Below are 24,513 nucleotides of genomic sequence, written 5' to 3'. Positions count from 1 at the left end.
CCTGCTCTGACTTCCCATGGCTAGACAGCCAAAATTAGCTGTCTAGCCGCGAATGCAGGGTGGCTGAAGCGCGGAGGGGAGGAACTCCTCTGCACTTCTCCAGCCCTACATTGTGTAGGCAGTTGCCTTCAAGTTCGGAGGCAGCCGCCTATCCCCATAGGATTGCGCCCCAAGGCTGGAATCCTACCTCAGGACTAGTTTTTCAGAGAATGCCCATTGATTATCTGGCTGATAGTTTATTGTTTGAACAAGGCTGATTCCTGCAGAGACATCCATAAGAATTTCCACCAATTATTCTCAGAGGTACATGACTCCAGTTATGAAGCCTTTCTTGCTAGTTCAGGCACAGAGATCTACTCAAAATGGGGGCTGCAAGACAACAGTTGGCTGGTTTCAACTAACCAGAATTAAGATTAACAACAGTTTAGGATATAGATAACACACTAAAGTGCAACTAATCTAAACTGAAGTGGAAGCTTCTGGTCTCCTCCTTGTAGCTGGTTTGGAGGAGAAGGGAGTGGTTTTATGGGGTCCCAAAGCTCATCTGAACACAGTCATAGTATGGCTTTCTCTGAACTTAAGGTTTCTGTGCAATTAGTTGCATGCCACTCTTCTATTTTAACATCTTTTAAAATTCAGGTGTATGGCAAATGTGTATGAGGATGCTGATTGGTCACAAAAATACCTGGAAGAAGCCATTGACAAAGCTCGGAAGCAAGTGGCCAAATCCAAGTTTAACTCTTTTTCCATGGATAAGCTGAAGTATTATTATAATGAACTGAACCAAAGAACCAAAGAAGGACACAACACTTCATTTATAGACCTCTGGGGGCTTATCATTGAGTCCATGTTACATGATGAGGTAATGGCTGTATTTCCCCTGCCCCCCTTTTGAAACAGGATGATTAAGAGAGGGTAAAAGGAGAAAGGGCATAGCAAAATGGTTTGAAGGGAGGTGATTTGAAAAGAAAGTTTCTTCTTCTTCTTCTTCTTCTTCTTCTTCTTCTTCACACAATACGTAATTAATTTATGGAGTTCACCTGCCTCAAGATGTGTGGATGATGACAAGCTTGGATGGCTTCAAAGAGGGGTTAGTCAAATTAAAGAAGGTTAGGCCTGTCAGTGGCTACCAGCCATGATGGCCATATGGAACCAGAGGTAGTATGTTGCTGAATACCAGTTTGCTCAGGAGCAACAATGGGAATGGGTTATTGCCTTCATATTATGCTTCTGGACTTCCTAGAAGCACATAACGGCCACTATGGGAAGCCGGATATTGGGCAAGAGGAACCTTTGATTTGACACAGCGGGGCTCTTTTAATGTCCTTCCATGTGTGCACATGGGACACATCTACCCCCCTCCCCAGTCACACCTCACAAAGGTGAGTCTTCCTCCCTCTGCATATTCCTATCCAACCATACGTCAGTGACAGTGAGTATAGGACTGGCATAGACTTTATAGTCCAAGCAGCACGCCTCTGCGCTGCCGCTACTATACATTGCCACCAAATTTACCTAATGCAGAAATTTCAAGTGAATTTGAGGATCTTTAATAAAACTGCAATATAGACAGCCATCTGTTCACACATGCTAGCCAATGGATCTGTGCACATGTGTACACACATAGTCAAATCTTAGATTCTAGCTGAACTTTGAACCTCTTTCTTTCGCAGAAAGACTTTCATACCCTCTCAGATCAGCGAATGGCTGTAAGTGATGGGCAGAACCCCTTGCCCATTTACATGGCTGTCAACCTCAAAGAAAACTACAGTGCTCAAGATTTTCGAGGTAATAGTATGGTACTATTATAAATTAACTGTCTTATCCCCATACCTATAGTTCTTTTATATTAACAAATTTTGGGTGTCCACAATGTATTAATAAAATGAACCCATTCAAATTCAAGCATATTTTGACTTTTAAATCTTGGATAGGAGCAGAAGGAAGTTTAGTACAATAATTTCATACCAAGTTTATTATTTATTTATTTATGTAATTTCTATACTGCTCAATAGCTGAAGCTCTCTGGGCTATTCACAAAAATTAATTCCTACCAGCAAACTATTTTTGAAGTGCAGGATTCCAGACTGAGTAGGCGTTTTCTATATGCAGCAACCTTGTTCTCTTTAGCTTTGTAACTGCTAACTGGTGTTTGAGTGTATGTGAATAGAGTTACTATCCTGATTTTTCCTACTAAAAGGTTTTTTTTTTGTGTGCCTTTGAATGAAGGGCTGGGATTATTTGTTGTCCTTTTAAAAATATGTTCCACAGTTTGAAGTTATATGATAACATCAGGCACTAGTTAAGAAGCATGGTATGTTTTAGGGTCAGCAGGAAAGGCGAAGCTTCAGGGGCTCCTGAGTTAACAATGGGGCTCCTGACTTAACAATCAAGCAGAGGGCTGGGTTACAGAAATGTGTTCCCACCTCCTTAGGACCTAGTTTGCCAAGAAGGCTCCAGCGACGATCTCCCCTGTGCCTACAGGACATCTTGTTGTCACCCTCAGATTCTGAGGACTCTAGCAATGAAGACAGTATCAAGCTGCAGCCACTTCCATAGTAGTCATCATGTCTTGAGGCTACTGAAACAGATAAAGCCCCTTTAAAGGAGAAGGCCTTAGTCAACAGGGAGGTGGGGCTAAACAACCTAATGAAATCAAAACCATACTTAAGGTTCAGTCACAATCTGCTGCTGGAACAACATACAAGCAAGCTTGTGTAGCTTCCAATTCCACCATCACCCTGAGCTCTCTGATCGTGTTCCTGTCTTTCTGGGAAAACTGACTCCTGCTTGGTTGGAATCCACCGAGTTTGACTTGCTCCAAGTCCTCGGTGTGAACTAGATTTCATCGTGGCCAATGAAGCTATGTGCTCGCTCCAACAGGGCTCGCTGGCTGAAACAGAACACAGGCTTACCGTTACCACACTCCATGGTCTTGGAGAAGAGAAAGTAAAAGCACCCTCTGCTGATACTCAAACCAACCCTTCCTCCATAGCTGTTATGGCTATCTTTTAAAGCGGCAGTTCCTCCTTTGTTCCAGCAGCACCTGTTTTCCTTTGACTAGAGCAAATTTTGACTAGACCAAATGAAGAAACTAGTTTGTATGCCTTGGTTAGTTTCATTACTGAGGCTCTCCAGTACTTATTAAACCTCCATTTTGTTGTGTTCACAGAGTGGCTGGAGTTCACTCCTTATGAAGTGGGAAGCTTAAAATATGGAGCCTACATTCATTCAGAGAATTTTGGTAGTGAGTTCTTCATGGGACGACTGATGAAAAAGCTCCCAGAAACACGAATCTGCTTCATGGAAGGTAAACTCATGTGCCAGGGGAAAATAGTAAGAAAGAAATAGTAAGGGTCTGTCTTTTGTTCTTTGTTTTTTCTGGTATGGAAAGGGGGAGTGTAAGAGAGAAGCTGCAAGTGGGGCTGAAGAATAAAGAAAGGCTGAGGGAACCAAAGCGGAGATTTGAAATTGCTCTCTATGGCCTCCCATCCAGTCACTTAATCAATTTACAAAGAAAGTTTACCTAGCTCTTAAAAAAACTACCTGCCGTTGGAATAAAGTGAGACAGGAGCTTGTTGCTTGAAGGTATTTAGAGGAAATATATTTTCAGAATGAGGGGTGGAAGTTGAGGTTTCAAATGTTCCTTAGTTGCTTCTGCTGAAGAGCTCCAGGAGAAGGAATAGTTGTGTGTGTGTGTGTGTGTGTATGTGTTTAAAACTATGTTCTGAAATTTAGTCAGATTATACCCCTTGCCAGCAGAATTCTCCATGTCATATTGACACTCGCAGGAACAGTTGTCTAGATTACATGATAAATAGAATTTCTAGGCTCTATAATGGTAGAATGCTGAAAATGTCACTCACTTTAACTATAGAGCCCTATATTATAATTGTAACCAAAAAAAGTAGGAGGCAGCAAAAGACAAAACAAAACAAGCTGGTCCAAACATACAAACTAATTTTTCCCATAGGCCCCCACTTTAAAATTTAAATTATTTCTTTAATACACACACACACACACACGGAAAAACAATGCAAAAAGATTTCATCTTAATATACATATTACTAATCCATATTACATATTACATTTCCTTACTATTGTAAGGCTGCAGTCCTAAAGCCACTGGGAGAGTGTCCCTCTATGCCCACAGGTATCTAAGGGTGGAAAGAAAAGTTGCCATTGCAAACCTCCATCTTTGTTGCCATTGCAAACCTCTTGCCGTTCAGCTATCGGTACTCCGATGGTGTTAAAAACAAAAAGGGAGCATTTATAGAATGCATGGGAGGCGGGTAGAGTTTGGATGGACTGGATCCCAAGTCTTCCTGTTTTCCCAACAGCCTCTAGAACAGGAGGAAAAATGTGCAACCCTCTTCCTGGAGTTACTGTACTTATTAAAACTGGGGCAGACACAGTAGGGATGTGCGAATCTGCAAAACTCAAGCTCGCTGAAGTAGTCCGAATTCCATCTTGAAGTTCTTTCCAACTCGAGTCCGCATCAGCTTGCAAGGTTTTGTCTTTTTCTTTTCCATGCGTATTTTTCAAAATGTACACATCAGTTGTGTGCAGTCTTGAAATGTATACATTCTTCTCCCATTCATTAAACTGTATTTGTGTGCATTTTCAAAAGGATGCATTTTTGATGCACACTTTTTTTGTCTGCAAATCACATTGCAAGCTTGGAAATGTACGGACATCAGCCAAAAATTGCATCCAAGTCTGTGTTCAGCCTGGGAGGTATGAACTGGGTAAATCTTGATCAAAAACAAACTGAAATGAATATCTCATACAACCCTAGCATGCATACAAACCAGAATAAAATAGGAAAAAACATGGAGAAAAATGCCTCCTGTCTTCTGTTCTGCTGTTGTGCGCCTGGCAGGTTTTTGGTTTTGACAGAGGCTGCCCTCAGCCAGGGAGGGGCCATAGCTCAGGGGCAGAGCCCCTGCTTTGCATACAGAAGTTGTGCCCTTACAGTGCTATCCTATGCATATCTACTCAGAAGTACATCTCTCACTGAGTTCAATGTAGATGGTTGCCCCTTCTGAATTAATGTGATATGTGGTGTCAATATACACTTGTTTGTTACCATTAGATCCTAGAATTATTCAAAATAAGTATTCTAAAAATTCCAATAAATTAGATACTTCAAGCTTTTCTCTTTAAAAATCTAATTTTCATTACTATCTATAAAAGACTTTTTCAAAAGCCAGGCAGCATGGATTAAGACAGTGGGAGGTGAGGCATATCTATTCAGGAGTAAATGCATACCTACTCAGGAGTAACAACTAGCCCCTCTCATGGGAAGAGCTCGGCTCTCTACCATCTCCACTGCAGTACTAAGGTGACTTGGAAGCTAATGTTTCTAGCCATTGTTTTCCACATGGTCTATTCTTTTTATAAATAGCAGCACTATTCATAAAGATTCTTGCAAAAGGCAGTCAGTGTGTCACTGGGTGTGATGCTGCCCGAGGGGCACAGTCAGAAGGGCATACCTCTTTGGTGAGACCATTCGACAAGGATGAAGGTCAAAGGTTAGGAAGTATATACAATTTGTTCTATGTTTCTGTTCTTTTTATATCTTCTTATAGAACCACAGAGTATTAGGTAGTTGTATGAGAAAAATTGGTAGAACATGAGAAAAATAAGAAGCAAGGGATGGGTAGTTTTGTCATGGAAACTGAAGAATTTGCAGGATGAAACTGGTAAATTTGAAGTAAAAATTAATAGGAAGCTGGGGAGTACTAATGGTATAAAGTATAGAACTATAGCAGAAGTTTTACATAGTTTGACATTTGTAAAAAACCTCTCAGGATAATGCAGAAAAGCAAGTAGAACAAAAAGTAACAAGTATTAGGATGTATGCAGCAAAAACAGGATAGGATGGAAGAACTAGAAAATTAGATTTAGAAAATAAATACAGGACAGAAATTAAAAATTACAAGATATTTAGTGAATCCTAGTGCAAGGAAAAGTGGTTTTCTTTCAAGACCTCACCTGTTTAGTGCTTTTAAATCTCTCCCATTTCACAGGTATGTGGAGCAGTATATTTTCCTTGGATTTAATGTATGTCTGGAGTTTGTCCAGTAACTCAGAAGATTTCTGGTACAAATGGACAAGAGATAGAATAAATGACATTGGTAACGTGACTTTCTCCATCTTTCTTGCCTTTCTTAAAAAAGAAAGAAAAGTATACAGAGTTGTGTCAAGGAATGAGCTCATTCCAGTCAAAGGAGGGAGGAAATAATTTTGTATGATTCTATTAAAAATGTACTTGCCTGCTTGAGAAAAGTGATCAGAGATAGGAAAGGACATTAACCCAAGAAGAGCACAGAACATGCCAGCCCAAATTCTCCCAGCTCTTTGACAAGTAGAGTGAGACCCAATCTTCTTCAAACTTAGCCCTTGATTCTGGAGGGCTTTACTTTCATGACGTGTTCAGACTACATGTGGCAAAAGCTTATTAAAAATGTATTGTTTGTTTCTTTTTATATTCCTTTAATACGTACACACATTTATACAGCTAATATTGATTACAAATTGTCAAATTTATCATTTACTTTATTGTCACAGATGAAGCTGCCTTACACTGAATCAGATCTTTAGTCCAAGTCTAGTATTTCCTTCTCAGATTGGCATTTGTTCTCCAAAATCTTAAGCTAGTTTTTTCCAGCTCAGCTTCTTGATATCCTTTAACTGGAGATGCTAAGGGGACTGAACCATGGTGGCAGCCATCTTTTTTCCATAAAGTACCACTGGTACTGACACCATGTCATTGCATAGCATCATTTCCTGGGAGACCGGTGGACCTATTTCTCAAGTGCTTGCCAGCCACGCAGCTGCACACTCTGCCACCCAGCCACAGCCTAATTTTAAAAGTAAAGAAAAAACAAAATAAAGATTCAGCCCTAAAACCACCTTGTAAAACAGTTACTAAGTACTACAATTCCTCAACCCCAATTTTTGCCCCTCCCCAACAAATGTCTGCTTCCTTCTCCTGATCTTTAGGATCTATCTCCCCCTTGAAGAAATCCCAAATACATGCAAACGTTTGTGCAGCTCTACAACAACTGCAAAGGATGTGCTCTTAAAGCACAATCCTATGCATGTTTAGACAGAAAAAAAGTTCTACAGCTCCCAGCATGCATAGGATTTCACCCTTAGTGCTCTTTCATTGAGCTGTTTGCCCTCCTATAGAAGTAATGTTGTTCAAACCAATGAACATGAGCACAGTTAAGGCACTTCAACAATTCTTTCTATCTTTTGCAGATGATTCTATTTTACCTTCAAGACCACACCATCTGGAAACTCGCCTATTTCTTTCCCAGGACCAACTTTCTTATGCTTTCCGAGATGTCTTAACAGGACGCCCAACAATAGCAGAGTATCCTAATTTCCTGAGGGGCTTCCAATTTCATGATGCATACTTGGAGAATATGCAGTTTTCTACCTGGAAAGGCACAGTAATAAACCTTCATTTCTGGTGATACCTCGTTAGGTGTACAGAGTGCTCTCAACTGTCATTCATGACCAAGACCTAGCAGTTCACAACCTGACAAGGATGTACCTTTCCACATCTGACTAGGGATGGGCGGAACACTTACCTGCCGCTCTGGGTGGGTGGGGGGTCCATGGGGGGGGAGGCGATCCATTCCTCCCCCCGGAATCCTCTTTTGCCAGCTCTGCTCCGTGGCAATTCTGCGGAGCTGCCGGCCGGCTCCGAAGTGCCAGCGATACGGCCGCCATGCCGTATCGGTGGTTGAAGGGAGGGAACTGACTGTGGATGCAAATGGTATCCAAGACGCCATTTGCAGCTGTAAAGGCCTTCGTTTAAGGTAGATGCAGCAATTTACGGCTGCATTTACCTTAAACTAAGGCCTTTACAGCTGCAAATGGCATCCTGGACACCATTTGCATCCACAGTCACTTCCCTTCAACCAGCAATATGGCATGCTGGCCGTATCGCTGGCAATCCGGAGCCGGAGGATCCAGCCAAAGAGGATTCCTCCTGGAGGCGGGGGTAAGTCTTCTGTTCCACCACGGACTCCGGGGGGCTGGATTCTTTAGAATCCAGCCTCGGTGGAGTCCGTGGTGGAATTCTTTCCCATCCCTACATCTGACTGAGGAAAATTGGCAATCTAGTTCTGTGTGAAGTGAAGTAGGGGTTCATTAAGTTTCACAAGAAGGCCTAATGGAAGAGTCACTTCCATTTGAATCTGGCAGTTTACTCCACCAAAGATATTATGGAAGAGTAATGTCAGAATACACATCTCTCCATAAGGTTTAAAAAAAGTGGTGGTGGTGGGGGGAAGCAGCTGGACAACCGATGCAAAACTATGCACAAAACAGCTGTGGTGAGATCTGGAGTGCTTTGCAGCTGCCTTTAAAGAATCTGTCTGTGTGGATGCCGCTACCTTGGTTATACAGGTGATTTATTGCCACTTCCCCCCTTCTATTTCTCAAATTTGTTAAAACTTTCACATTTTCAGTGGCACAAATTTCTTTTTAATTCCTCCCCCACCCCCAACAACACCTTCCAACATTTTCAGGACTGAAGAACAGTGTCTGCTAGTGAAGGTATCATATTACTTTCACTCTGAAAGATGGGTTAAAATATTTGAAGTCAGTCAATAATAATACATAATTGGGAGGCAAAGCACCAGTATTAATTACAAATTTAGTATACACCTGGAACACGGTGAGAAATGTACCTAGTAGATCAGTACCATTAGAGTATCCAGTGACCATGGGGCTGGGCAGGTAAACACAGTACATCTTTAATGTATCATCTAATAGCACTTTAAAAGACGCTTGCGGTAGTGTTTTGGCGGTCGGCAAGGCCAGACCAGACCAAGCTGTAGGCAGCTGCACCCATGTCCAGTCCTGGAGGGTCAGGGCTGGGCCCTACCATTAGGCAGAGTGAGAATGAGAATGAGAAAACCACCTAAGGTGGCAGATGTTGGGCAGGGGGCAGGAGCTTCAAGGTTGGGAAGATAGAGCCGTGTGTGCCATGTGATGTGCCCTATGCACCCTCAGTCACCCTGCTGCCCTGTGGCCCGCACTTAGGGATGTCAGAGAATTTCACCACGAATCTCAGGGGGGCCGAATGCCAGCGCATTTGGCCCCCCGAAATTAGTGGTGAAACGCTCTACCCCCCCGGGACAGGACTTTCCTTGGGCGAATCCTCCTCAAGGCGGCGGGTTCAGCCACCGCCATTTCCAGTAAAAAAAAACAAAAAACAAAAAAACGTGATAGGCTACGTAAAGATTTACGTAGCCTATCATGGCTACATTTTTAAAAAATACTGTGATAGGCTACGTAAATGTTTACGTAGCCTATCACGGCTGATTTAAAAGAAAAAAAAACCGCGCGTACGCAAATGTAGGGATGTACGAAAGTCACTTACCTTTTACGAAATTTGATTCGCGGTGGGGGGGAGGCGCTCCGTCCCTCCCCCCGAAATTCTACGCTATTTGCGTTCCCCTTATATTCGCAGTAGTCTATGTAAATGTTTACGTAGACTAGACGTGCCAAAATAAGGAACGCAAATGGCGGCGCCCATGGGCTAGGGGTGGACGAAAGGCACTTACCTTTCATCGAAGCTTGTTCGCGGTGGGGGGGAGGCACTTCGCTGCTCCCCCCACGAAGTTCAGGCCGGGGGGGGAGGCTTCCCCCCTTGCCCTGGCCGAAATTCAGGCCGGGGGGGGGGAGGCTTCCCGCCTCGCCCGGCCGAAATTCAGACCGGGGAGGAGGCTTCCTGCCTCGTCCGGCCGCGAACTCCATTGTTTTTTTTTTTTAAAAAAAACGCCCCCGTGATAGGCTACGTGACGATTAACGTAGCCTATTACGGCTAGATCTGCAAAGTCAGCCGTGATAGGCTACGTTAATCATCACGTAGGCTATCACGGGTGACTAAAAAAAAAAAGCGCGTACGCTAATGGCGGCCCCCATAGGGAGCCGCCATTCGCGTTCCTTATTTAGTCGCTGTAGTCTATGTAAATGTTTACGTAGACTACAGCGACCAAATAAGGAACAGCAATGGCGGCTCCCTATGGGGGCCGCCATTATCTGTACGCACTTTTTTTTTTTAAAGTCACCCGTGATAGGCTACGTGACGATTTACGTAGCCTATCACGGCTGACTTTGCAAATCTAGCCATGATAGGCTACGTTAATCGTCACGTAGCCTATCATGGGGGCGTTTTTTTTTTCTTTTATTGGAATGGCGGTCAAAAGACCGGCTGCCGCTCCCGCCCTGCTCGAACACCCACTGAACCGCCGGCCGGACCCGCTGCCGGGAGGGACATTTGGCGAAGGTAAGTCCCGTCCCGGGGGTGTGTGCGGGGGGCGGGGTGTGTGCGGAGGATTTCTCCCTGAAACTTGTTCGGGGGGCCGAACACGTTGGCGCTCGCCCCCCCGAAGTTTCGGGGAGAAATTCTCCGCCATCCCTACGATGGGCGCCGCCATTTGCATACGCGCGGGTTTTTTTCTTTTCACTCAGCTGTGATAGGCTATGTAAACATTTACATAGCCTATCACGGCTGACTGCAGGGACGCAAACGGCGGCGGCTACGGCCGCCACCATTTGCAGACCTGGCCGGCCAGGATTCTCTGCAGGAGGGATGGGGCGCCTCCCCCCCAGGCAGAATTTCGGGGGGGGAACGGAGCGCCTCCCCCCCACCGCGAATCAAATTTCGATACAGGTAAGAGACTTTCGTACATCCCGAGATGCTGGTGGAGATGCTGTTTCATTGCCAGTATTGAAGTAAGATTCAACTGCCAGTCCAGTTGGCTTCTGTGCATGGAAGGTGCTGGTGGTGCTGGTGGGGGAAATCTTGTCCTTCAGCAAGATGTCTTACACTGGCCCTGTGGAGAGGTTATTTCAGAGGTCCTGTGATCAGCTAGAGTAGTGAGAAAAAGGAAGCTTGTAGAGCAGCAAGCAGAATGTACTGCTTAGCTGGCCACACAAAGACAGGCTCACCTCCTAGAACGTACACTAAGGATAGTTAGGGATGTATGGATTTTGTAAACTCCATTCTGTCTGTGTTCTGCAGATTGTCAGGTACCTTTCATTTTGTCATTCATTCATTGATGGAATCAGATTTTTTCTAATTTCCCCAATTTTTCAAAATTCGTACTTGCGCGAATGAGCAAATCATGCCCCAATCCACCCCTCCCATGTGTATTTTCATGCTTTAGCCTGTGGGAGAGACATACATTTTTGGCCCATTTTTTTTTATTTTACATTTTTTTCTATGACTAAATTTGCGTAACATTCCGGAAAGTAAAAAACCTCAGTCTGTGAGTCCCTGGAATCTGTGTGACTCGGGAAAAGCTGGTCATTTGATTCTGTTGTGGATTTCTCTGACATCCTTAAGCATAGTCAATCCAGAGTAGGGATGGTGGAGAATTCCACCACGGATTTCAGTGAGGCCGAATGCCAGTGCATTCGCCCCCCCGAAATCTGTGGTGGAATGGTCTCCTGCCCCCCCGCCCCCCCACGGAATCCCCCTGGGACGGGACTTACCTGGTGCGGATGCGGTGGATGCGGCGGCAGCAGCGGCTTCAGCGGCTGGTCTCCTGGCCGGCTGCGGCCGGGCTGCCACCACCACCATTACCATCCTTGCAGCCATGATAGGCTACGTAAGAATTTACGTAGCCTATCACGCCTACCCCCCCAACCCAGCGTAGGGAAATGGTGGCGGCTACGGCGGCCACCATTTGCGTTCCCTATTTAATAGTGCCAATTTATTGTACGTAAATATTTATGTAAGATAAAACAGCGAAAAAAAGGGGAACTCAAATAGTGTAGTGGGCGCTATTTGCATTCCTTTATTTTTCGCCCTTCTAGCCTACGTAAATATTTACATAAAAAAGGAACGCAAATAGCTCCCACTACGATATTTGCGTTCCCCTTTTTTCGCCGTTTTATCTTACATAAATATTTACGTAAGATAAATCGGCGAAAAATAGGGAACGCAAATGGCAGCTGCCGTAGCCGCCGTCATTTGTGTACGCTGGGTTTTTTGGGCGGGGGGGTGTTGGCTGTGATAGGCTATGTAAATTCTTACGTAGCCTATCATGGCTGCCTGGCTGTATGCAAATGGTGTCCTCTACGGCGGCCGCCATTTGCGTCCGCAGCAGCCCGTCCGTGGCCGGAAATCCGGCTGTGGATGGCCCGGAGCCGGCCGTCGAGGATTCCGGGGGTATTTAAGTATTTACGTAGCCTATCACGGCAAAGAGCAGGGATGCAAACGGCAGCCGCTACACCATTTGTGCCGCTGCTCTTTCTGTGATAGGCTATCTAAGTATTTACGTAGCCTATCACAGTAAAGGCAGCCACGATAATGGTGGCCACTACGCCATTTGCTTGGCTGCCTTTACCATGATAGACTACGTAAATACTTACGTAGCCTATCACGGAAAGAGCAGCGGCGCAAATGGCGTAGGAGCTGCTGTTTGCTTCCCTGCTCTTTGCCGTGATAGGCTATGTAAGTACTTACGTAGCCTATCACGGCAGCCTAGCAGGATGCTAATGGAGGCTGCTACGGTGGCCGTCATTTGTGTCCGCAGCAGCCTGGCCACGGCTGGAACTCTGGCTGCCGGGGTTCCGGGGTTCTGACTGCCGGGGAGGATTCCGGGGGAGGGACAGAGCACCTCCCCCCCACCGCGAATCACTCCTGCGAAAAGGTAAGTGACTTTCGTACATCCCTACCTCTGAGTAAGGATGGACGAAAGTCCCTTACCTGGTCCCGCAGCTGTTTTCAGTGGGGGGGGAGGCGCTCCGTTTCTCTCCTCGAAATTCTTGGTGGGGGAGAGGCGCCCCGCCCCTCCCGGCCGAAATTCAGGCCGGGGGGGAGGCGCCCCATCCCTCCCCGCCAAAATTCTGGCCAGGTGGGAGCGCCCCGTCTCCCCGGCCACAAAATAAAAAAGTAAATTGAAAAAAAAAAGTGATAGGCTATGTAATGATTTACGTATTTGCGTTGCCCTTATTTTCGCCGTGGTCTAGGTAAATCTTTACGTAGACTACCCATGCCCAAATAAAGAATGCAAATAGCGGCGCCCAAGGGCGCTGCCATTTGTGTACGCGCTTCCCCCCCAAAGTCAGCCATGATAGGCTACGTAATGATTTACGTAGCCTATCACGGCTGACTTTGAAAATCTAGCTGTGATAGGCTATGTAAATCGTTATGTAGCCTATCACTTTTTTTTTTTTACTTTACGGGGAAATGGCGGTGGCGGCAGCCGGTTGGAAGACCGGCTGCTGCCCCCGCAGAAATGCTGCCAAAACGCCGCCGGGACCCGCCGCTGAGAGGGACATTCGACAGAGGTAAGTCCCATCCCAGGGGGGGCGGGGGGGTGTCGGAGAATTTCCCCACCAATTTCGGGGGGCCGAATGCATTGGCATTCGGCCTCCTGGAGATCTGTGGAGAAATTCTCCACCATCCCTACCTCTGAGGCCTGTAGACTGTGGTAGCTCTTGTAAAAAGTAGGCATGGCAGAGAATTCCGCCACGGATCTCGGTGAGGGCGAATGCGCTGGGATTCCCCTGAAATCTGTGGTGGAAAGAAGCCCCCCGCCCCCCCTGCAAAATGGGCCTGGAACGGAGCCTACCTTGGTCGGCCGTTCCGGTGCTCCTTGAATGGTGGCCATGTCTGCAGCCGCCATTCGCGCGTCTTTTGAATGGCCATGATAGGCTATGTAAATACTTACGTAGCCTATCACGGCTAACGCAGGGACACCATTTGTATCCCTGCGGAGGCTGTGATAGGCTACGTAAATATTTACGTAGCCTATCATGGCAAAAAAAGGGAATGCAAATGGCGGCCGCCGTAGCCGCCACCATTTGCGTTCCCTTTTTTTTTGCTGTGATAGGCTATGTAAATATTTACATAGCCTATCACAGCTAAAGTGGGAATGCAAATGGCATAGGGGACACCATTTGCATCCCCGCTTTAGCCGTGATAGGCTACATAAATATTTACATAGCCTATCACGGGCCGGCGTAGGGATGCAAATGGCATCTCCTACACAGGATGCCATTTGCATCCGCACCAGCCTGGCAGCGGCTGGAGGCCCTGCTGCGGGTTGGCCTGGCCGGCGGCTCTGTGGCCTGGCCGTGGAGCGGAGCCAGCCGGGCAGGATTCTGGGGGGGAGGAATGGATCGCCTCCCCCCCATTGAGGATTCTGGGGGGGAGGAACGGATCGCCTCCCCCCACCTGTGGAACCCAGCGGAGCCAGGTAAGCGGGGTTTTGTACACCCCTAGTAAAAAGCTGACCTGAAATATTTGCTTTTCAGACACTGTGCTGGATTCTCAGCCTAACGAACTAATGATAACAGCAGCACAAGCTCTGTCTCTGGTGGATACTGGATTTTTCATCAACACCAGCTACCCGCCCCTTCTGAAACCTGAGAGAAAAGTGGATGTTATACTACATTTAAATTACACTGGGGGCCCACAGACCTTGGTGAGATACATGAGCTCATCCTGCCTTTCCTCTGTCAGCTGTAATGCAACTTCCTGCTATTTGAAGAGTGAACTGATTTCAAAAGACTTACATTTGCCTCTTTCACACACATTAATTTGCATAAACTCTATATGTTGCAAAATTCAACTTTACTTGGGACAGACTTTGGATGATCTTGACATGGTTCTGTTTTTATTTTTATTTTATGCAGAGTGTAGTGCCCTGTATATATTATTACCAGGGAAAGGTGGTTCTTTTCCTAGTAGGACTGTAGAGATTTGGAGTGCTACTGGGAACATGGTGGTGTGAATGTCATGGAAGCTGATGGCATTGCGCCCATGGTGGTTCTGGTGGTGAGCAATGCAACATAGGCCAACTGTCACCTTCATTTGCCCATGTCATGTTGTAGTAGGCTAGCTATGTATCCGACTTTACTGAGAACAGTCCTCTGTTTCAAGTTGTCCTCTGTTTGAAGGGCTGGCCAGTCCAAGTCTGTTTTAAAGTCGAAGACCCATAAAGAGGGAGAGCAGTAGGGGCCTTGAAGTTGCCCACCAACAATTAGCAGCTGGACCACAAACTGAGCAGGCATAGAAGTCCCCTGGTCATAGTCTTCCCCGTTTTTGTGAGATGTACTATATTTCTATTTAAATTATAGTAATTATTTCCAAATTTTCATCTGTACCTATAGATCAGCATATGTACATGTTATGCAGATCTGTATCCTCTTTTGTTCTTATTTTGTGTGTGATGCATTTCTTACCTTTTGGTGAGGCATGAATGACTACCCTATGTTGCAGCCTTAACAGCTCCCCATTTCTTATGTACACTACAGACTAGGTATCACAGACTGCTTTTGTGTAGGATTTGTAGGCCTCACCTGCAAAGACTAAAATGCAGCAGGTTCACATTGTGGACTATCCATCTTTCAGAGCTTCCAAAAGAGATGTAAGCTAAGGCTTTGCCAAGCCTTTCTGAAAAGAGTGTTCCACAGGATAATAGTATCATGGATTGTCCTTTGAAAATTGCACAAATGCTAGAATAAAGATGCCACATTCTTAATAACTGTTTAGTTTTTAAGACTGTGAACTTGTATGCAGGGTCTCTCCTTTGTTATTTTTGTCTTTACTGGATTACTCGCTTGCCCACCTGCCATGTGTAGCACTGGGCTTTTAGATCAGAGCTACATAGGAATGTCAGAGAATTCTGCCACGGACTCCAGTGAGGCCAGATTCTAAAGAATCCATGGCGGAACGGCCTCCTCCCACCGCCACCCTGTGGAATCCGCCCAGGACGGTGCTTACCTGGTGGTGGATGCGGTGGCGGCAGATGCAGTGGTGGTGGCGGCGGCAGCTCTGTCTGGTCTCCTGGCTGCTGCCGGGCTGCCGCCGCCGCAAATGGCAGCCGTCGTAGTGGCCACCATTTGTGTGGCTACCTTTCGCCATGATAGGCTACATAAATACTTACGTAGCCTTGGCCTGTCACGGCAAAGAGCAGGGGTGCAAATGGCGGCTGCTACGCCATTTGCTCCCCTGCTCTTTGCCGTAATAAGCTATGTAAGTATTTACGTAGCCTATCACGGCAAAAGGCAGCCACGCAAATGGCGTAGCGGCCGCCATTTGCATGGCTGCCTTTTGCTGTGATAGGCTACGTGTATACTTACGTAGCCTATCACGGCTTGGCAGCCATGCAAATGGTGGCTGGCGTAGTGGCCACCATTTGCGGCCGCAGCAGCCTGACAGTGGCCAGAATTCTGGCTGTGGCTGGCCTGGGCTGGTGGCTCCACGGAGTTGCCACGGAGCAGAGCCAGCCGGGGAGGATTCCGGGGGGAGGGATGGAGTGCCTCCCCCCACCCCACCGATGCCCCGGAACGGATGGGTGAGTGGGATTCGTACATCCCTAAAGCTACATACTCTTTTTAGCCCTAAGGGTCGCAGTGGATGCCTGCTGGAGTGCTGGAGGCTGTACATATATGTGCACTCTCCTTCACACACACATGCACAGGGTCAGGATTGTGGAGGGAGCTGCACTGGAGTCCCCAGATACCCCGATTCGAATGCTGTTTCAGCACCACTATTAGCAGCAAAGCAGTAATCCTGCCAATGCACTGTGCTGCCAGTCTGCTGCTGCAATGGTTCTTTTTGGCTATTCAGAGGCAATGAACCCAGTGGGTGATGGAAAGAAGTTTACTTCTCTAAAATAGGTGAATAAAGTGAGAAAAACCAAACAGTACATTCAAAGCATAAAGCATGCGTCCTTTCAGCTACTGGGAACCCTGATATCTTATCAAGATAAGATTAGCAGCAAATGTGACTCCATAACGGTCTGGCCCGCAGCACCTGTTGGGGATTGGCCCACAATGAGGTTCTACCTCAGTGGGGTCCCAGGGAATCATACGCTACCCCCTTGATCCCTCCCATTCTGGACATGGTCCCACAACATCATCCATCCTGAGGAGGAAAACACTAGTCTTAATAATGGGCAGGCCCAGCATTCTCAGCCACTCTAATCAACCAATAGCTAACCTTGAGGTCCTGCCAGAAGCTTATCTACATTGTGTGGAACAGAGCATCAACAAGCGATTCTCTGAGAACTAATAAAAAAGCATCCAATTCCATAAATAGGCCCAAATGGCACTTCAGATATGGGCAAGAGAATGGATGCACCACTAACTCCTCGAAATGCAATGGTGTTTCCACTACAGGGTTTTGGGCGGTGAAGTGCAGCCCATACTTTCCCCATCCCTGTTTTAGATACTGAAATATTTACATTTGTTGGTGCGTTGGTAGTTCTGTCTTGTATTTGACTTTTAACTGTTCATTTTTGGGGGGTGATTTATTTATCTAGAATCTGGACCAGTTTTCAGCATATGCCTCTCAGCAGGGAATCCCATTTCCCAAAATTGAGTTAAGTGAGGAAGATAGGAAAAACCTGAAGGAGTGCTATGTGTTTGAAGACAAAGATCATGTAGCAGCTCCTATGGTGCTCTTTTTTCCACTAACAAATGACACCTTCAGAAAATATGAATCGCCTGGTAAGTTGTGAAAAGCCACTGAACTTCCTAATGCCACTATTACTAGTCATGCCCCAGTAATACTATGTTGTATCCAGTGCACTAAAACATTTCTTTGGTTAAATTGCTATTTTTACCCAAGTGCACTGAAATATGGGTTGATGGTGTGTGGGCTGAGTTTGAGCACCTGGTGAAGTTGTTGTCTGATGGGTTCGCTATGGATCCAACTTTTAATTTTGGGATGTTGCCACTGACCAGCTTTCAGATGCCTTTGTGGGTGTGCAGCGAAACGTCCACGTGTGTTGCAGAACAAGGACTTGGGAGCATGGTAGAGCAAAGATATGTTTATCTAAAGTATCTGTTTTAGTTCATATTTTCTCTCATTTCCCACAAGTGAAACTACCTTGTTCTTAATAATCTTCCTGTACTCAAAATACAGTACAAAATATTGTAATCAAAATTACAATCAAAATCAAAATATTAAATAATCAAAATATTAAACTTCGAAATGGATATAGTACAAAATCTTATATCAGAAAAGAAAGGTGTTCAGCATCACTTGGGTTCATAGAATAGTAGGGTTGGAAGGGGCCTGTAAGACCATTGAGTCCAACCCCCTTTAAGATATGGGCTATATTATTTCTTTGGGATTTTTCTTACTACACAGTTTAAAGATTACAGCCTCATGTTTGGGACTTGTTGGGCAGAATGTTTTTCTCCCATGTCCAGTTTACTAGTTATTTATTTATGTATTCATCCATTCATTTTTCATTTGCCTTCAGTGCCTGGTGCTGACACTGTCATTTTTTCGGTGCCAGGTTAAGACTGCCCTCTGCTGCCCCCAGGCATTTAATGGCAAATAATGGAGCATCTCTGACTGCTGTCTTAAAGAGGACTTTATGGGAAAATTGTTTATTAACAGTGTTTTTAGCTGTATGAATTGTTTAAATTTTTGTGTGTTAAAATTTTTTAGACTGTTTTTATCATAATGTCATATTTTTGTAATATTGTTGCTGTATCTTTTAGGAATTGTTGTAAACCACCCAGAGAGCTTCAGTTATTGGGCAGCATAGAAATGAAATTATTAATAATAATATATTTCACTGAGACGTGAGACCACACTATTAAAATGCTTAACACTCCAGCCTGTTCTAACATTTGTCTCTACTTTTATTCTTCTTTTTCCTTCTTTGTTTCTAAATTTGCTGTGTGCCTGTTATGCATAGGGATATCCAAGAATTTCATTTCAATTTGCAAATCACTCAAAAATTTCCTGTTTGCAACCCTGAATGCAAAGGGGAGCGCATGTTCTCTGACAATGTTTGCAAATTCCTAAACTTGCTCTGGTGTTTGAAATATGCATTTTTTTTTAAAAAAAATTGCACTTTAAATGTGCATTTTTAAAGAAATACACATTTTTACGCTTTAGTCAATGGAGGAAAAGTGTGCAGTTGTGAAAAATATGCATAGAAATACTCACTTTTCCCACTCAAAATGTTAACTTTTCCCATTTGAATGAGGTGAAAAATGGGTTGAAAAAATGGAAGCGAACCAAAATGTGATTCGAAGTGATTTTCAGAGAATTTAGCCAAGCTCAAAAATGGCTGGGTTCCCCATCCCTACTTATGCTTGCTGCTACTGACGCTTCTACCTCTTCTTCTTCTTCTTCTTCTTCTAGATCTTTTTCTTATTATTAAAGATCTACACCCTCAGAGAAAACTTGTATCTTAATTGACAGGGCACCAATATCACCACCATACCCAGAGATATAAGGAAAATGTAGTAGTTAAGCAAGACCAACAATATTATCTTTATCAGGTTCATGGGACTGCACTAGCTATGTTATCATGTCCTAGATAGGGATGTCAGAGAATTCCGCCACGGATCTTGGTGAGGCCAAATGCCAGTGCATTCGGCCCCCCGAAATCTGTGGTGGAATGAAGCCCCCGCCCCCCAACCCACAAAAGGCGCGCAAAATGGAGCACTTACCTGCTGCCGTCCATGCTGACTTGTGAATGGCGGCCGCCTTGTGGCCGCCATTTCCTTCTTCATCATAGCCATGATAGGCTACATAAATACTTACATAGGGACTACGTAGGCAATACTAACGCAGGGATGCCTTTTGTGTCCCTGCAGAGGCCGTGATAGGCTACGTAAGTATTTACGTAGCCTATCATGGCAAGCCAAAAACCCCCGAACAGTGTATGCAAATCGTGGCGGCTACGGCGGCCACCATTTGAGTTCCCTATTTTTAGCTGTTTTAGCCTACGTAAATATTTACGGCAAAAAACAAGGGGAATGCAAATAGCGTAGTGGGTGCTATTTGCGTTGTTTTTTTCCCTGTAATAGCCTACATAAATATTTACGTAGGCTAAAATGGGGGGGGGAACGCAAATGGCGCCCACTATTCTATTTGCGTTGCCCTTGTTTTTTGCCGTAATAGCCTACGTAAATATTTACGTAGGCTAAAACGGCTAAAAATAGGGAACGCAAATGGCGGCTGCTGGTGTTTTTTGGCTTGCTGTGATAGGCTACGTAAATACTTACGTAGCCTATCACGGCAGCTTTGCAGGACACAAATGGTGGCCACTACGGCGGCCGCCATTTGCGTCCGCAGCAGCCCGTCCACGGCTGGAACTCCAGCTGCGGATGGCCCTGGCTGGCAGCTCCGCAGAGCCAGCCCAGGGAGGATTCCGGGGGGAGGGACGGAGCACCTCCCCCCCACTGCAAATCCAAGCTCCGCAAAGGTAAGTGACTTTCGTACATCCCTAGATTAAAGCCTTATTAGTGATACTTAGAGTCACAGTGCTGTTTTATTTCCACAGGTGTGGAACGCAGCCCCACAAATATGGAAGAGGGCAATATAGATGTCTCCAGTTCTCATTCTCCATTTACTACATGGCAAGTCAGCTTCTCAGAGGAGAACTTTGACAGATTGGTGAAGCTGACTGAATATAACATCCTGAACAATGAGAACAAGATTGTTGAAGCCTTGCATTTAGCAGTGGAGCGAAGAAAACAGCAGACATTATAAGCAGCAGTGCTGCAAGTTTTCAGTGCAAACCTAGGCTGGATCTACACTTACCGCCTTTTTTCGCTTCCAATTAGGTTTCACTGCCCGCCTTCCACACTACACAGTACCTGCCTCAAATTGGAACCAGAATTTCCCACTTCCGTGCTCCCACTTTCAATACCCTAATATCCTGGTATTTCCCCTTAATGTGCTCTGATTTTCCGCCTTCGCTACCATATCCGGTCGTAGTCCCCTCCCCCGCCTGTCCATATACAGCGGTGTTTGTATTTTTCTCCTGTCCAATCACAGCTCTCAACAGCCCCATGTCTTCTTCCAGCTACTGATCACATAGCTTCCTCAGCAGCCCCCATTTCCTCAGCAACAAGCAAAGGGCTGGATGTGTGTGTGCTTGTCTGATCTCGGAAGCTAAGCGGGGTTGGCCCCGGTCAGTAGTTGGATGGGCGACCGCCTGGGAATCAGGGTTCCTGCACTGAGCAGGGGGTTGTTCTATCCCTTCAAATGAGATTAAGTTTTACCCCCTCCTATCCCCCGCTCTGGATGTTTTTTTTTTAAAATTAAGGCGTTATCCTTGCAGAATCAGGGCTTCTCCACCATGTTTTTTTTTCTAATTCAGGCATGATCTTTGAAGTTGTGAAGCTTCACAACTTCGAATCTTTGAAGATCATGCCAGAATTAGAAAAAAAAAACATGGCGGAGAAGCCCCAATTCTGCAAGGATAACGCCTTAATTTTTAAATAACATCTGGAGTGGGGGATAGGAGGGGGTAAAACTTAGTCTCATTTGAAGGGATAGGACAACCCACTGCTCACTGCAGGAAGCCTGATTCCCAGGCGGTCGCCCATCCAACTACTGACTGAGGCCGACCCCGCTTAGCATCCGAGATCAGACAAGTGCGCACAGGAAAACAGCAGGAAAACAGCACAGTGCTCGAGTGTGAACCGAGCTTGCGCATTTGATGAAGCACTGCAAGGGGGAAAATGGGTGAGTGTGAATAATCACGTTTTAATGAGAGAACGTTTAACCCGACGGGACACCGAATTCATTGCGATGGCGGGCGCAATGTAGATCGGCCCCTAAATGCTCTTATTAGGGAGGGAGTGTCATACACAGTGAGACTAGCTTCTGAGTAAACACAACTAGGATTCTGCTGTTAATCAATTTAACTGGTAATCAATTTAACTGGTAATAAAAGCTTTAACATTAATCCTCCGGTTTTATTATTGGGTTCTGGTTGAACGGCACACTACTGTTTTGGTTGCACAGATTTGGAACCTTCCCTTTTGTGCCCATAGATGGAAAATATTTCGCATTTCAGGATGAAACTGCACTGGGCCTGATCAATGCATGCCACATGGTATTGTGCATGGCTAGTAGCGTGCACGATTGAGAAAAACACCTGTGGCATCAGAAAATGTATTGTGCTGTAGTGTTAGAGAAGTTGACGATGTGCTGAATTATTAAAGCTGACGGCGTCTGGTGCAGAGAACTGTGCCAATTTCTTTGCTTTGTTAGGAATCTGTGGATTTAAAACATGACTTCTCACACCATGTCAGTTAAGGCTTAGATGACACACCAATCAGGAGGCTAGAAAATAACTTTATTGACTCTCTCCCACACAAACAGAACAGACACAGGAAACTTCTGACTCCATCAGATATGACAGTCCAGCATTATCTAGTGACTAGACCACATATTGACACTATGCACAGAACTTCTTATGGATGGGTAAATCTGCCAGTTTCACTTTCTCTCAAAATCAGATTTTTAAAAATCTCAGTCACAACAAAGAGGTTAAATTTCTTGATATCCCAGCCTGGTGCCCTCTTGGGGTTTTGGACTTCATCTCCAATCTGCCCCAGCCACCATGGCCAATGATCCGGAATGCTAGGAGCTGTAGTCTGAAACATCTGAAGAGACTAGGTGGGGACGGAGCCCAAGATGGCTGTGCCCTAGAACAGCTGGTCACGGAACCAACCAGAGGGGAGGTGACCCTGGACTTAAGCCTAAGAGCAGCAAATCTGCCTGTTTCATTCTCTCCCACATTAAACTTTTTTAAAATCTCAAGTTCTTTCTCTCCTGACTGTGAAGAACATTGTGAATTTTGGTACATTCTTATCAAAACTGTACTGAAATGAAATCCTCACCCATCTGCACCAGCCAAATTCAGTAAGTACAGCTATTCCCAGCATGGAGTGTATTTGTTTGCCATGTAGCTATTAAAGCTTAGAAGCCTGTCAGAAAAAAAGAGGTGGTAATGCTAATTCAGCATTAACATGGCTGAATACAGAGGTTCAAATGCAGATTTTTAAGAACATGAATCTCTCAGACTTGGTTTCTCCCACTTTCAGTTTTTTTTTTTAAATCTCCAGGGTTTTTTTTGTGCTTGATATGAAGAACTTGCAAAGTTTTATAAATTCTTGTCAAAACCAAACAAACAAAATCTTCACCCCTCCTTAATACTTTTGCCTCAGTATTATTCCTAATCAAACTGAGTTTGCAAGTTTTTCAAGCATTACAAAACTTGCAAAGCCTGTGAACACGGGATGAGTGTGCCCTCTGTGGCAACAATGCTTCTGTTGTTCCACCTTTGCCTCTCTCTCTGAAAAAGCTCTTCTCTGTCTCCAGTCTACAAAAAGCAAGATAGACTCTTGCAGGCTGGACACTTTCCAGCCTTTGTTGTATTAATTCATAATGCTCTCAACTCTCCTTTTACCCTCTAGGCTGAACTCTTAAAGGTTGTGGCTTAACTAAAGTTCTAAGTTAGCTACAATTATACCGTCCATTTGCATCTTCATTACCATATTCCCACAACTTGCATGGGCAAGATATGCAACCCATTTTTCTTTGACTTGATAACATTGCCCCAAATAATCAGTGAGCCAATTCTTGCATTAGAGGAATGACATCATTGGCTTTCCCATGTGGCTTCCTTCTACCTGCTCTGGAATGTATAAAGCATGAGGGAGGGCTGGATCACATGGGAAGCATGACCCATATGATTTGGCCTTTGACATTTGCACAGCCTTCCCAGGAGATCCTAGTCCTACTATGTGGCTCTACATTCTTCTGGAATTATGTGGGATGGAGGTGTGTCTGTCTGTGTGAAATAACCATACCACCTCTATGGTATAAGAAATAAGCCTACTTTCCCCCCTTTTAATGTGTTCCTGAATGTTAAAACATTTTAAAGCCATTTAAAATGGAAAGTAGATCTTGGTCTTCTTTGATTAGGGGTTCTAAATTTTATCAAGCTGTCAAGCCAATGAAGATCAATAGATTCCTAAGCATAGATTGTGCTCATGTAACACTTTCTACAGGGTCTGTAAAGGGACTCACAGCAACGGCCTTATACAGGGACAATTAACATATATCATTTTAATTTCTTAATTATCAACAATAATAATACACATATAAGACTTTTACATAAATAATAATTCACGTATCACAAAACAATAAAACAGAGCACAGCCCTCCCCAAATTCTGTCTTCCAGATTAGGTCCACAACAAAAATATAAATAGCATTTCTCGCTGAAGCTTGATGTTTCTGCTGGCCGAAGAGGGAAAACAGTCTCTTCTTATTTCATCTCAGCTCTGCAGCAGTCTTCTCAAAATGGATCAGAGTCCAGTAACACAGGAAAAAAACTTTACCAACAGCCCTTTATATGAAATAAACGAACATAAACAGAAGAGGAACTCATAGTGTTTGTGAAAATCATGACTCCTTAAATTATTTTTTTTTAAGGGAAGCCTCACTATTAACCTGTCTGGTTCAGGGCCTTATAGAGAGGAGAAAGCAAACTTCCCCCAGACTGCATTGAAGTAACTGCTCATAATGGTGTCCACTCCTTACCTCACTCCCTTACTGAGCATGTGCAGGAATGTCCCCCTTCCAGGATTCTTCAAGGGAAACATACCAGTGGGTTACACGTGGTCCATTATTCATGGGGGGAAATATCCTTCCTGACAGCTAAAAGCAGGACACAATCCCTCTGACCACCAC

General features: G+C 44.9%; 1 pseudogene across 1 annotated transcript in view; it reads left to right on the top strand.

The window, feature by feature from the left end:
• Positions 1-20,546, top strand: part of LOC146357390 (cytosolic phospholipase A2 epsilon-like) — a 76,020-nt pseudogene extending 55,474 nt beyond the window's left edge. Inside the window, exons 16-23 of the transcript XR_014789576.1 lie at positions 640-862; positions 1,674-1,788; positions 3,173-3,310; positions 6,033-6,140; positions 7,270-7,458; positions 14,299-14,468; positions 17,313-17,499; positions 20,304-20,546. The product of XR_014789576.1 is annotated as a cytosolic phospholipase A2 epsilon-like (transcript). The remainder of the gene's footprint in view (positions 1-639; positions 863-1,673; positions 1,789-3,172; positions 3,311-6,032; positions 6,141-7,269; positions 7,459-14,298; positions 14,469-17,312; positions 17,500-20,303) is intronic.
• The last annotated feature ends 3,967 nt before the right edge of the window (positions 20,547-24,513 follow it).

This window comes from Heloderma suspectum, chromosome 1, assembly GCF_057233095.1.
Source record: "Heloderma suspectum isolate Gila_16-S chromosome 1, 16-S_ref, whole genome shotgun sequence".
Lineage (NCBI taxonomy): Eukaryota > Metazoa > Chordata > Lepidosauria > Squamata > Helodermatidae > Heloderma > Heloderma suspectum.
Note: the sequence above shows the minus strand (reverse complement) of the source record. Positions and strands in the feature narration are given on the sequence as shown.